We start from the raw sequence: 15171 nt of genomic DNA, 5'->3' as shown, positions 1-15171 counted from the left end.
TCACTACAAATAGCTCATTAACACCTTTCACCTCTGCAGAAAGGGACCAGGAAATAAAAAGTCTCATAGCAACAACATTTTCACACAACAAACAAACTCCATCATAAATGTCCTTATTGTGAATAGTCAAGACGGTATTGTTGCTCTGCTGATCTGACAAAAGCATCCAAACAAGACTCACATCAACACTGCATGCTAAACGTAGTGACATTATGTAAGAAATGACAACAAAATGCTAAACGGTGTGATAAAATGCTAAACAGAGAGATTAAATGCTAAACTCTGTCGCTTTGTAGCAAATTGCCTGTTTTTAAACGCAGCTCAAAGGTTAAAAGTCAAGTTCTTGCCCAAAATTTAACATCAATGTGGATTGCAAATGGCAACATAATGTGACATTTCTGACTGATTACTCAGAAGTAATGATAAAAAAAAAAATGTAGGGCAGAATTTTGTCCATAAAAATGCTAAATGCTACTGGTTGACATTATCCAATAGCCAGCACAGGCCTAAGTGACATCAGCTCCCAGACAGTAACATAGTGTCGCCCAGATCCGTCCCACATCTGGTACGCGTAGAATCCACATGTACCAGATGGGCCGACACTATGTTGCTGTCTGGGTGGAAAAAGCTACTACATTTTAATTCAAGTTTATGAAGACAAACATCACTCGCAATTAGACCAGAAATGTGCGCTAATAAACTAAAGTTCATTTTTGATGTCATGTGAACGTACCAGCTAGGTGAGCTTTGGTTCTTCTTAAAGGTCCCATGGCATGAAATGTTCATTTTATGAGGTTTTTCAACATTAATATGAGTTCCCCTAGCCTGAATATGGTCCCCAAGTGGCTAGAAATTTTGATCGGTGTAAACCGAGTTCTGGGTGTCTCTCTCTGCCTTTGAGAAAATGACAGCCCAGACGAGCTGATCTTGAATTTTCCTGTTATGACATCATAACAGGAACGGTTACATCCCTTTCCTCCGCCCAGAGAATATGGCATGCCCATGCGAGCGCCATATTTGTTTGTCCTCGAGAGATCATGGCTTGTGAACGAGTGAACTGGCAGTTTCTCAGTGTTTGGATGTACAAATGAAAACAGAAGTCTTGTTTCAGTTCCTTCTGATCTGTGATCAGTGATTTCTGATGTGTAACTAATTATTCAAGTTCACACAGAACTTTATTATTTGTGCTGTGGCTTCTCTCTCTCCCGACAGAACGGTGTTTTCTATCTTGTGAGTCAGTGTTTTTGTATGTCCTCGTCGCGTCCATCTGTTCTAAAACGTGCATACAGTCGGGAGTTTCTGCTCAACATCGGCAGAGCCACATCTTTAGAGATAAACCTCATGCACGCCGAGGCTCGGGTTGCACTGACCGGTCGGCCTTCAACATCCGACCCCCAGTACTGCATCTGGCCCACAGCGGAGCCACCAAACGCGGTGCGAGATTAAGCAGAAGGGGGGTAAGCGTGAGCATATCCAGGCTAGGCTAGCCAGCTATCCCCACATTCGATTACTGCCCTGTTGTGTCTTTGTTTGCACTGCTGAAGCTTTTCACATGATAGGAAAATATCTAAAAATAATGCTCTAATCAACACTTACTCGTAACTCGTTCATCTCCTGTAATGGTACATTACATGTGTTACAAAGTTGGTAATAAGGAGGAAGACGGGCTCGGCGTGAAGGTACTCGTGTTTATTCAGAACTCTCAGATACAAACAAAATAAACTCGCGCTGACAGACAGCGTTCTCACAACTCAGTACAATATCACTTTGTTAGCAATCGCTCCGTCTCTGGTCCGTTGATGTCCGATTCGCGAACGAATCGTTCTTTTGAATCGGTTCTTTTTAGTGAACCAGTCGAACCAGTTCACCAAATCGGACTGAATCGTTCTAAACGGTTCGCGTCTCCAGTCAGCACTGATCCATCATTTACTAAAGTTACTAACTTTCTTACATGAGTGACAGCCCCTCCGACTAGAAATAAACTAAAAACCTGAAGTATATGCTGTAACTAAAACAGTTCACTGAACTGAGACATGCTGAGAGAACTGATGAGAAGTGACATCCGTCTCTCTGGCACAGCCTTGTGCCTTGTAGACCTCGTTAAACCACGCCCCCTCCGCTCATTTCATATGCAAAGATGTCAGCCAATCACAACAGTGGGCGTTTTTACTGAAGTCTCACCGCAGACACGCCTCTTGAAACAGGGCATTCAGCCACAGGGCAAACATCAGTATAGAAAAAATGCCTTTTATTTCTAAATTATGACATGTTATGATGTAAAAATCATACTAACAATATAAGTACACCTCAGGAAACATTATAAAATAATAGAAAAATCCATGCCATGGGACCTTTAAAGGATTAGTTCACTTCAAAATGAAAATGTCCTGATAATTTACTCCCATCTCATCCAAGATGTTCATGTCTTTCTTTCTTCAGTCGAAAATAAATTACGTCTTCTGAGGAAAACATTTTAGGATTTTTCTCCACATAATGGACTTCAATGGCAACCAACGGTTGAAGGTCCAAATCAATGCAGTTTCAAAAGGGCTTCAGAGGCTCTGTACGATCCCAACAGAGGAATAGGGTCTTATCTATAGCGAAACAATTGATCATTTTCTGAAAAAAAATTACTTTTATATACTTTTTAACCGCGACTTCTGGTTGTTCTTCTTCACTGTGTGTGATGTCATCGCGTTGAAAGGGTTGTGACGTCCGTGGAAGTACCGACCCAGTGTTAAAACAAACGTGAAAAGACAAAAAAAAACGCCCTTTACAAAAATAAAGGTAAAACGACGATGTCGGATCATTTTAAAGTTGGAGGAGAACATGAGATAGAGTTTTTCGGCACTGGGTCGTTACTTCCACAGAGCATGCAACACAGCTTCTCGTCCAGGCCCTGGTCATTTCTAGGCTTGACTACTGCAATGCGCTTCTGGCTGGACTTCCATCATGTGCGATTAAAACGCTTCAAATGATCCAGAACGCAGCGGCACGTCTTGTCTTCAACGAGCCCAAAAGGGCCCATGTCACACCTCTATTCATCTCTCTGCACTGGCTACCACTCGCTGCTCGCATCAAGTTCAAGGCGCTGACGCTCGCTTACAGATCCACCACGAGCTCAGCTCCTGCATAATGTAACGAAGATCCACTGGAGGCAAGTTGAAGGACCCAAGTGCAGTTTATTTACAATAAAACATAAATCTCAACATAAAACAAAGACTTGACTTGACTAGATCCAAACATAAAACAAAGACTTGGCTTGACTTGACAATAACGAAACTCACCAACAGCGGGTTACAACATTCAATACTTGACAAAGACACATGGCAAACATGAGGGCTTAAATACACACACAGACTAATGACAAGACAAGTGACACCTGTGAACAGTGATGAGACAATGAACCAATGACAGGACAAGACACAAGATCACATGAGGGCATGGGAGTCACATGACAAGACCAGGAAGTGCACGACAAGACTGTGAACATGACAAACTCAAACATAACCATGAACATAAACTGAAAACAGAACCAAGAACAATGAACATGAACCATCACCAAAACACCCTGTGACAGATCCCCCCCTCTATGGGCGGCCCCTGACGCCCAAACAATACCATAACACCCATGGCCTAACCGAGAGTCTTAATAAAAAGTCTTGGGGGGCGGTCTTGGGGGAGGGATGGTGGGCCAGGCCCGTGCAGGGGCACTGGACCCAGACATGACCTGGACGGGCCTGGGAGCGTGGTCGGACCTGGACCCTGTGGCGTGGGCGGACCTGGACCCTGTGGCGTGGGAGGACCTGGACCCTGTGGCGTGGGAGGACCTGGACCCTGTGGCGTGGGCGGACCTGGACCCTGAGGCATGGGCGGACCTGGACCCTGAGGCGTGGGCGGACCTGGACCCTGTGGCGTGGGCGGACCTGGACCCTCAGGCGTGGGCGGACCTGGACCCTGTGGCGTGGGCGGACCTGGACCCTGTGGCGTGGGAGGACCTGGACCCTGTGGCGTGGGAGGACCTGGACCCTGTGGCGTGGGCGGACCTGGACCCTCAGGCGTGGGCGGCCATGGCGGCAACGGCAGTTCACCGGGCCATGGCGGTAACGGGAGTTCATCAGGCCATGGCGGTAACGGCAGTTCACCGGGCCATGGCGGTAACGGCAGTTCATCAGGCCATGGCGGTAACGGGAGTTCTACAGGCCATGGCGGTAATGGAGGTTCAGGGGGCCACAGAGGCGTGGCCTTCATGGCCTCCATGTACCCCTTGCCCCCCCAAAAAAATTTCTTGGGCGGGACAGCGGGCTCGTGGGCTGGAGCCTGGACGGGGCCACGGGCAGGAGCCTGGACGGGGCCGTGGGCTGGAGCCTGGACGGGGCCGTGGGCTGGAGCCTGGACGGGGCCGTGGGCAGGAGCCTGAACGGGGCCATGGGCTGGAGCCTGGACGTGGGCTGGAGCCTGGACGGGGCCGTGGGCAGGAGCCTGGACGGGGCCGTGGGTAGGAGCCTGGACGGGGCCGTGGGCTGGAGCCTGGACGTGGGCTGGAGCCTGGACGTGGCCGTGGGCTGGAGCCTGGACGTGGCCGTGGGCTGGAGCCTGGACGTGGCCGTGGGCTGGAGCCTGGACGTGGGCTGGAGCCTGGACTTGGGCTGGAGCATGGACTTGGGCTGGAGCATGGACGTGGGCTGGAGCGGATGACTCTGGCTGGGTTGTGGTGGGTAATGTGGGGTTATGGGGCCCCTCCTCCACAGTCCCCACCGTAAAAGAAGACCCAGCCAGCAGAAGAGCAAAGTCAATATATTGGGCCAGGGAAAAATGGATCTTCCCCCCTGGCATCTGTGAGCGGATAGGGTCGCTAAGCCCAAACCTAAAAATGTCCTTGAGGGCCACGTCATTAAAGTTTACCTCACTGCATAGTCCACAAAAGTTCTGAACATAATTTTCCAGGGGACGATTCCCCTGGCGTAAACGTAGCAGAGCAACTGCTGGGTCCATAGTTGAGGGTCAAGTATTCTGTAACGAAGATCCACTGGAGGCAAGTTGAAGGACCCAAGTGCAGTTTATTTACAATAAAACATAAATCTCAACATAAAACAAAGACTTGACTTGACTAGATCCAAACATAAAACAAAGACTTGACTTGGCTTGGCTTGACTTGACTTGACTTGACTTGACTTGACTTGACTTGACTTGACTTGACTTGACTTGACTTGACTTGACTTGACTTGACTTGACTTGACTTGACAATAACGAAACTCACCAACAGCGGGTTACAACATTCAATACTTGACAAAGACACATGGCAAACATGAGGGCTTAAATACACACACAGACTAATGACAAGACAAGTGACACCTGTGAACAGTGATGAGACAATGAACCAATGACAGGACAAGACACAAGATCACATGAGGGCATGGGAGTCACATGACAAGACCAGGAAGTGCACGACAAGACTGTGAACATGACAAACTCAAACATAACCATGAACATACACTGAAAACAGAACCAAGAACAATGAACATGAACCATCACCAAAACACCCTGTGACACATAATTTGACTCCAGAACATTTACATTCACCGTTCCCTGCTGGTGGAACGATCGTCCCACCTCCATTCGAAATGCACAATCACTGACAACATTCAAAAGACAGCTGAAAACTCACCTCTTCCGTGAGCCCTTATATCCTCATCTTAATAAAAAAAAAATATATATATTTTCCTTCTATTTTCCTCTACTCCCTCCCTACTCTATCATGCCCCTGGCGTATATGATGCTCTGAGTAGAGTAATGTCTTAAACTTAGTATTCAAGCACTTTTTGCGTTTCTTCTCCTCATGATGGATCTCTTCCTGTATTGGACCTTCAACCGTTGGTTTCCATTGAAGTCCATTATGTGGAGAAACAGACAGAGCGAGAATTTTTCCAACTTCAGACTTGGGAAATTGCAATGGAACTCCATTACAAGTTGGAATTCTGTCTGGGGAACTTCTGTGGAATTCTAGAAATCTCATTTCACCAAAATATGGGTCTATAACGTCACAGAAACATGGTGACACCTTTAACCCTCTGGTGCTCTTCGTTTAGGGGTTGCATTGGTTGTCTTCCAGTGACCGGACACCTAAAAATTAAACTTCCTCCACCCCAGTAAAACCAATTAAATGTATTTTTCTTCAATAATATTTTTCTTTTTAATTTTGTATTTTGAGATGATTTGATGGTATTTTTTTTATATTTATGCAATAATTATGGTCTATTTTTGCCATTGAAAGTTTTTTTTGTAATTATTATTATTATTTTTTACTTATTGCAGTATTTCAGGTTAAAATAGAGACTAGGCTTTCAAAATTTATATATAATTTATATAAATATATATATTTATAAATATTTGAAATTTATATAAATATTTGAATAAATATTTAAAAAAATCTCAAAGACTATTTATTATAAAGTTTTAGAGATTTTTTTCTGTGAATTTGTGTTTTTGCAGATTTCCCATTCATTTCTTATGGTGTCATTTTTGACCGAAGCACCAGTGGGAGTATTTTTTTACGACCACTTAGCATGCTCAAATCATGCCCTCAATTGTTTTGTGTGTTTACATACCTATTGCTAGAAAAGTCACCAAGTTTCATAATATTCTGATGAAGCAGTGATTTCTAAAAATTCCAAATGTGGTTCATAGGCTCAGTTTTTCATAGGTGTGTGTGTGTATAAGTGTGTATGTGTGTGTGAGTGGATGTGTCAATATCACACTCTTGATGTTTTAGAGTGTCACCCCTTTACTGCGGTGTACTTTTTTTCAGCATTGTGGCCGATTTGTAGATTGTACACACACAAATTCTGTAAATTTTTGTGTTTTTGCAGATTTCCCATTCATTTCCTATGGGGGTCATTTTTGACCAAAGAGCACAAGTGGGAGTCATTTTTTACGACCACTTAGCATGCTTGAATCATGCCCTCAATTTTTTTTTTTTGTGTTTACATACCTAATGCAAGAAAAGTCACCAAGTTTCATATCATTCCGATGAAGCTGGAATTTTTACATTTCAAAACATAAAATTTTCCGGTCAGAAATGACCGAAGAGCACCAGAGGGTTAAGCAAATAAAATGCATCAATGAGTCAAGATTTCGCTGAGGTTCAATCATCTGCTACAAAACAACTGCTACACCTAAACACCTTCCTGCTCAGAAACCGGAGATATCGAGGAATATACCACATCCGGAACAGCATTCATCCCAACTAACCATCTTAAGGCGTTTTCAGCGCCATTGTCGCTTTCGGTCTGCTCAGAGGGAGGCTGTAAGACACTATTCTCGGTAAAGCTGCTTTGGGACAATGTGTATTGTGCAAAACTGAATTCAATTGAATTCAATTGAATTTTTCAGCAAAATGTGAGATCACTCTTGCAGTGCCTTCCCTAAAATCTTCAAATGCCACATGCACAATTTACATCACTCCTTTTTGAGGAACATCCTATTAGAGAACTTCTTTACCCGGACTGGAGAAATCATCAACTATCAATTAACAACCGGCACAGCCGTGTTTGAGAAAGCTATTTACTAATTAATGTGTTAAAGGTGATTCTCTGCAGATTTTTTTGTTATGCTGGTTGAAAGTCTCAATATCCTGATAGCAATCATTCTGTTAAGCGGTCTAAATGTATTTTTTTATGAATATATTTCGTCTGTGAAAGGCGTAGAACCATAAAATGTTCGTTCAATCTTCGCGTTCGGTCCGAACGATCCTTTAGCATGTGTTCCCTGTCGGTCAATGTGTGTTTGCACACCACTGCGCAGTCAGTTCACGCAGACATTATACGTCATCAGCGCATTATACGTCACAAGTAGCAACGACAACCTGACCTTCCTTCAGAACTGACAACAAGTTAGCCTAGAAATCTAGACGCACCCTAGCGACAGCAAATCTAATTTGCAGCCAGGGTCGTCTAGCAACTCTCCGTTGGCTTGTGAGCCTGAAAAACCAAACTCTAGTCAGCCCAATCACATCGTGCATAGAGTCGGTGGGCGGGCTTAACATAATGACCCAGAGTTGCGGCGCATGCTACTTGTAAATAAAGCAGCTGGCGAAAAGCGGTCTTTCGAATCGGCTTTGGCCGCGACTCTGGAAGACTTGGAGTTAAGCTTTTCTTTGAGAAAAGAACAAAGAACGGCACTGAAGTCATTCTTAAGAAAGGAAGATGTGTTCGGAGGTTTGCCGACCGGATACGGCAAAAGGTTAATCCATCAACTAGCTCCGCTTAACCATCTTCGTCGCTCTGGTTGGTTGTAGTGCTATCCTATTGTGTGCAGAGGGAATCTGAAAGACAACTGTTTATCCCGCCCCTCGGATTGAGCCCTGCCAATGGTGAGTTCCCAGACCCAACATCTTGATGTGGGTCTGGCTTGTCAGGCTAACAACAAGTGGCCTTCTAACAAGTTTTAATAAACAGCGTTCTACAGTTACCTGCTCATCTGCAATTCCTAATTTCTAGGCAAAAAGTCTCCGGATGACCTACTACTTCTGCCGAGATTCTGAAGTGTACATATGATTGACACTTTACTATCCCATGAGGCCACAGGAGAGGATTTATAAACGGCAGGGACACCGGTAGTAGTACGTAGTACGTCCAGATTACATTCATACTACACACATTCATACTATATAGAAGGTACTTTTTTAGCAGCGAAGTAATTACTTGAGAGAACATGCGATTTCGGTCGCAGCCTCTTACTTCAGCAATAATTTAAAAAAAACGAAACACAAATGTGATGAGTCATTTTTGCTTATTAGTATGGCCGAATTGGATCATCAAAGGTCAGTAACATAGACATTGGTTAATAAAGTGAGATTAAATACATAACGTATATTTGTTATTTAACACATTTAATTTCTGCAGGTTTGTGTAATATTCTGAGTTTGCATTTAACCGTTTTCATCCATTTTGAGGAATACTGAATCTCTTCTTGCGCAAAAGAGATGAGTACATGCTCACATTTAGTCCAAAACTACAAGAAGCATCATGTTTACACACAACGCCTCAACACTCACTCCTGATTTCCATCAACATGAGGACAGGAGAGCTGTCAGTCAATGAATGGGAAAACAAAGTAACTCAAATAATTTGTTGTAAATTTAAAAGTAATTGCTACTTGAAACAAGTAATCCGATCATGTAACTCAACTGAAAAAAAGTGTGTTGGATTTACATGATTTATTGGTCCCACATGAATCAATTAAGTTAAACAAACATAATTTGTTCATGTAACTTCAACATCATGGAATTAATACATTTTAAATGACCCAATTAAGTAGTCTCAAAGTGAATTTTATATGGCTCCCTGACATGATTCAGGCATTCAATTTCATATATTCATTCATCCACTTCAATTTCATATACTTTAATGTTACACAACTTAATTATAATACTGCACTATAGTTGACAAACTTTTAGCTAGCAATAGCACACATTAGCATATTAAATGCTAAGGATTAAAAGCTCCTTCAGCAAAGTAGTTATGACATTGGTTGTATCAATCCACAGCCTAAGCAAATGCTCCACTCTACTCCACTGTAATTTAAATTGTTCTAATAATTCCAACATAATTAAATATTAAACACAATCAAGTCTCCTCCTTTCTCATCTTGCTCAAAAATACATAAAATAACACTTCCACCTACTCTTTCTTGATTTAGCCATATGCAAAGCATGCTGGGAACTAACAAGCCCCGCCCAGTTTCAGTTAATGCAACACAAATCATTCATGTAATCTCAACACAAACTAATTAAGTAAACTTCAATTTGACTTATATTTAAGTGGATTGAACACACTCAAATTAAGTTAGGACAAAATGTATAGCAATTGTGTTGCTTTAGCTCATTTTAATTAAGCAATAAAATTAAAAAATGGAGATCGTAAGAGCTGTGCATGATCAACACATACATACAGTGCACTGTTGATCACTTTAGCATGAACCTTCTGGATCTGGCTCATTCTTCTAGCACTGCATTTAATTAACTTATTTCGAAGACAATGAGGATGTGAAATGTCATGTCATGTCATTTCATTATCTTGTTTTTTTAATATAGTGGAAAACGAATAATTCATTATACAAAGTCACAGACTGGGAGATCGACAAATACAGTTCAGTTCATTTGAGGCTGCAAATGCAGAATCAGTGCAAGAAGTTCAAATATTGGGGGGGGGGGGCAATTTGGCCATTTCTAATTATTGGGGGGGGGGGGTCTTGTCCCCCTCAATATCCATTGTATGTAGCCTACACTAACATTCAAAAGGTCTGTATGATTTTTAAATGTTTTTGAATTAAGTCTTTTTTGCTCACCATGGCTGCATTTATTTTATATATATATAAAAAATACAACAGTAATATTGTGAAATATTGCAATTTAAAACTATTTTATTTGGAAATGTTTTAAAATACAAATTTCCAGTCTTCACTCTACAGTGTCACATGATCCTTCCGAAATCATTCTAATATGCTGATTTGCTGAAACATTTCTTATTATTTTCACTTTTGAAAACAGTTTTACTGCTTGATATTTTGGAAATCAGGGTTTTTTTTTAGGAATAGTTCAAAAGAACAGCATTTATTTGAGATAGAAAATGTCTTTACTGATCAATTTAATGCATCCTTTCTGAATAAATGTATTAATTAAAATAAACAAAAAACATTTGAATGGTAATATATTGAGTACATATTAAGATGGTAAGTCCAAAGGACATAAAACCAGTTTGCTGTATACTGTTAGTGTTAACAATCAGCTAAATTAATTAACTCGCTTAGTTTATTAATTGAGCGGATTCATGCTTCTTTTTTTTTTTTTACCCACTACGGCCGCTGTGACCTTATTTAAAAATGTATAAAACTCCTCAGCTGTGTCTGAAAGCTAAAAAATGCTGGCCTTGCAGTTGTTTTAGATCATTAGATGTGGTATTATGATATCTTGCAAGCATGTGTGAAATTTTCCCTATGATATATCTTCATACATCATGCCTTCATGCACACACAGCCCTCTTCTTATGCAATGCAAAGGATTGTGGATAATACTACCTCAAAAATCATGTGCGGATCCATACTTCAAAATCATTATTATGTAAAATATAAACGTTTTTGATTGGTAAGATATTTAATGTTTTTAGAAGAAGTCTCTTATGCTCACCAAGGCTGCATTTATTTTTATTAAAAATACAACAACAAAAACAGTAATATTGTGAAATATTATTAAAATGTAAAATAAGTGTTTTGTATTTGAATATTTTTTTTTATGTAATATATTCCTGTGATCAAAGCTATATTTTCAGCATCAGTACACCAGTCTTCAGTGTCACATGATCCTTCAGAAATCATTCTAATATGATGATTTGCTGCTCATGAAACATTTATGATTTTTATCAATGTTGAAAACAGTTGCGTAAAACATTTCTTTTAGGATTCTTTGATGAATAGAAAGTTCAAAAGAACAGCATTTATCTGAAATTGAAAGGATTTGCAACATTGTGCTGCCGTTCAAAAGTTTTGGGTCAGTAGAAATATATTAATATTTTGGGGGAAAGAACTTCAATCAATACATTTATTCAGAAACGGTGCATTAAATTGATCAAAAGTGAGAGTAAAGACATTTATAATGTTACAAAATATTATATTTGAAATAAATGCTGTTCTTTTGTAGCCTGGCGTGGCCATACTCAATTCTAGTCAGAATTTGAGTCTGGTACCGCTCCATTGAGCTTTGATTATGGGGCGTGTTTCAACCGAGCCAGGAAAGACCTCAATTGGATAGACCCACAACCAATCAGAGCAACGGAGCGACGCGTAACGTTAGTTGTCAAATGTCAACAGAACTCAACTGCACTGTGTTGCCAAGTCCGTGTTTTTCTCCATGTCCGCGGGTTGAAGCGACCCCAATTATGTGATTATATAAACCCAGGAATGCGAATTTTAGCAGGCAACCTTGCCAAAATAACATATTTTGCCAACCAAACGCCATTTATTGTTTACAATAACACAGTTATTGTTTTGGGCTATTGTTTTGAGTAGCAATTGTGCGCGACATTGCAAAAACACTTGGAAACCCTGTCTGCACGCACGCTGGATTAAGTAACGTTACAAGAAAAAGATGAGTGTAAACAATCTTTGCCAGTAATAAAATTATTTAAGGATACACAGAGTACTTACCAACACGATCATCGTTTCTGAGAGAAATAGTGAAAGTGAATGCATATACGAACAAGTTCTCCGTTTAGGATAAGAGCAAATTCAACCCAAGAGCCTTCGATGACGTGGATGATTACGTTACTGTTTATCATCTGTCCATCATCGTCTAAAGCCCGCCCTGACAATTTCATTGGTCCGAACAGTTTCTGTTCGGGCATAATTACTCCTCTATGGAGCGAGTCCAGACCGAATTGCCCGAGCAAAAAAAAAAATTGTGGGCGGGGCTAAATTCGGCTGGCATCCAGGCTAGTTCTTTTGAACTTTCTAGTCATCAAAGAATCCTGAATTTTTTTTACATAACTGCTTTCAACAGATAATAATCATAAATGTTTTTTGAGCATCAAATCATCATATTAGACTGATTTCTGAAGGATCACATGACACTGAAGACTGGAGTAATGCTGAAAATTCAGCTTTGATCACATCAATACATTTTATGTACACAACCGTACAGTGACTAGACAAAGACTGAGTGAACAAGAGGAACTTAAATAGGAGACAGAAACGAGATAATTAACTAAACACAGCTGAACAGAACTTAACTAAGGAGGGTAACCAAGGAAACAGACAAGTGTGGCGGGAAACTAAGACAAAGGAACACAGAATAGTGACATAATACAAGCAAACTGAAAGATCAAACAAACAGACAGATATTTATAGGTAGCCTGGCTCTGCCCTCCTATGTACTTCCACTCAATTTTAATTTTCCTTCAGTACTCCGTCTGGGACTGCTGTATGTGCTTAGGTTTTCTCCGAACAAATTTTTACCGGTCCAATCAGCGAACAGAGGGAGTGGCTGAGAACGATGACGTTGATGTCGTGCGCTAGTTTGAGTTGTAGTTCAGTAATGGCGGCGGAGAAAGATGCGAGCGAAGCCATTCATTCCGTTGCGGCACCGCTGCCGAATATCCAGAAGTTAAAGCCGGAGCTAGAACAATCTTTGCTGAGTTTTGTTGGTGGCCATGATGCTGTGTCCCGGGAAAAGTTGGATTTTCCAGCTCGCTCCGTTAGTGGTGAAGGAGATGGCTGAAGCCCTATTCGGACGGTAATTGTTTCTCGTGGGGTCGGAAGGTATTGTCATCATTTACAGTGGTGATTTTATTGCCGTCCATCTCCCACCACCCGCATAAAAATCCCGGCCGAATTACCTACTGTTTTAGACAAACACCAAGGTCATGTGGTCATTTAATTCACCCTTTGCTGCCAGTTTGATTGACAGGCGATCTGACCAATCACATCGCCGAATCTGCCGGTTTGTCCGACAAAGCAGTCAGGAGAGTTGGTAGATTAACGTCGGTGGACTTGAACTTGAAAAACAGTGTTTACTGACGTCTTTCCGCGGTTGAAACAACATTTCTTTTAGTGTTCATTCATGTTTATTTGAGACTTATCAATGAACTAGAAGGAAGAGATGATCGGTTCACGAGCAGCTTTAACTGAGGCGCTACAGCGATCACGCCACATCACACACATCATTTTGAAGCAAAAACTCTAGGCAAATACACACATTATTCAAAGGGCTTGTGAACACATATCTATTGTGTGTTTTGAAGCCTTAAAGGGATAGTTCACCCAAAAATGAAAATTATTTCATCATTTACTCAACCTCAAGTTGTTCCAAACCAGTATGAGTTTCTTTTTTCTGCTGAACACAAAAGAAGATAGAGTGAAGAATGTGTGTAACCAAGCAGATCGAGCAACTATTGACTACCATGGTATTTTTTTCCTACTATGGTAGTCAATACACTCTAAAAAAAAAGGCTCGTAATCATAGGGGAACCTTTTTTAGTGCTATATAGCACCAATTTTGGTGCTTCAGTGGTTCTTCAGCGGTTCTTCAGAGGTGCTATATAGCACCTTAGTCAAAGAACCGGTGAAGAACCTCTGAAGAACCGCTGAAGAACCTCTGAAGAACCGCTGAAGAACCACTGAAGCACCAAAATTGGTGCTATATAGCACTAAAAAAGGTTCCCCTATGATTACGAGCCAAGAACCATTTTTGGTGCAATATAGAACCTTTTTTCTGCTTGGTTACAAACATTCTTCTAAATATCTTCTTTAGTGTTCAGCAGAATAAAGAAACTCATACAGGTTTGGAACAACTTGAGGGTGAGGAAATGATGACAGAATTTTCATTTTTGGGTGAACTATCCCTTTAATTTTAAAACATTTTTTTTTGTGTTTTTCTTTTAAATCATGCATAAACATTATTCTCTCAAAAATACAAGCATATACATACCTGTTGCTCAGATATTATGGTAGCCCAGTTTGTGCTGAATACAGTGTAATTACACTTTTGCCATTAATATGTTTATAAGCAACTGAAAATAGCACAAATGTCAGAGCATGTCAAAACTTCTAAAGGGCCCCAAAATAGCTCAGACTTCAGAGGGTTAAAGAGCCACAAAACGCTATTGGTGGTTTCCATTTCTTAAAAAAAGACAACGTTTTAAAGTTGAGACTTTGTTTCATATCAAAACTTGCTCTGTCCTGTCTGTCGGCGTGTTGTCAGTGTCCTCTTTGCTCCGTGATGTATTTTCAACATATGTGTGGTGTGAGAGCGCCATGGCTTGTCGGACATAGCAACAGTAACTAAAGGGGGCTTTGAGAATGGTCAATTGCTGTCCGAATCCACATCTCTGAGTTTTCAAGAATATATCACTTCAAAATTCACTGTTTATATCCTTTTTGACCACTGCAGAGCACCGTGCGTTTGCGCTTCGCTGTAATTTGGATGCATTTCTAGACTTGTATTTCTTTAAATGCTGGAAAGTATTTTCAAGAGCAATATATTTCATCACCGCTCAAAAAATAAAAAGAAGAAAAGCACGTAAACATATGAATTGGGCCGTTATTTACAGCAGCATTTATTCTTATCATACCAAGCATATGACATTTTATTTACAGCATACAATCATGTTACGGACCACG

This window comes from Gobio gobio (genome assembly GCF_949357685.1).
Source record: "Gobio gobio genome assembly, chromosome: 25".
Lineage (NCBI taxonomy): Eukaryota > Metazoa > Chordata > Actinopteri > Cypriniformes > Gobionidae > Gobio > Gobio gobio.
Note: the sequence above shows the minus strand (reverse complement) of the source record.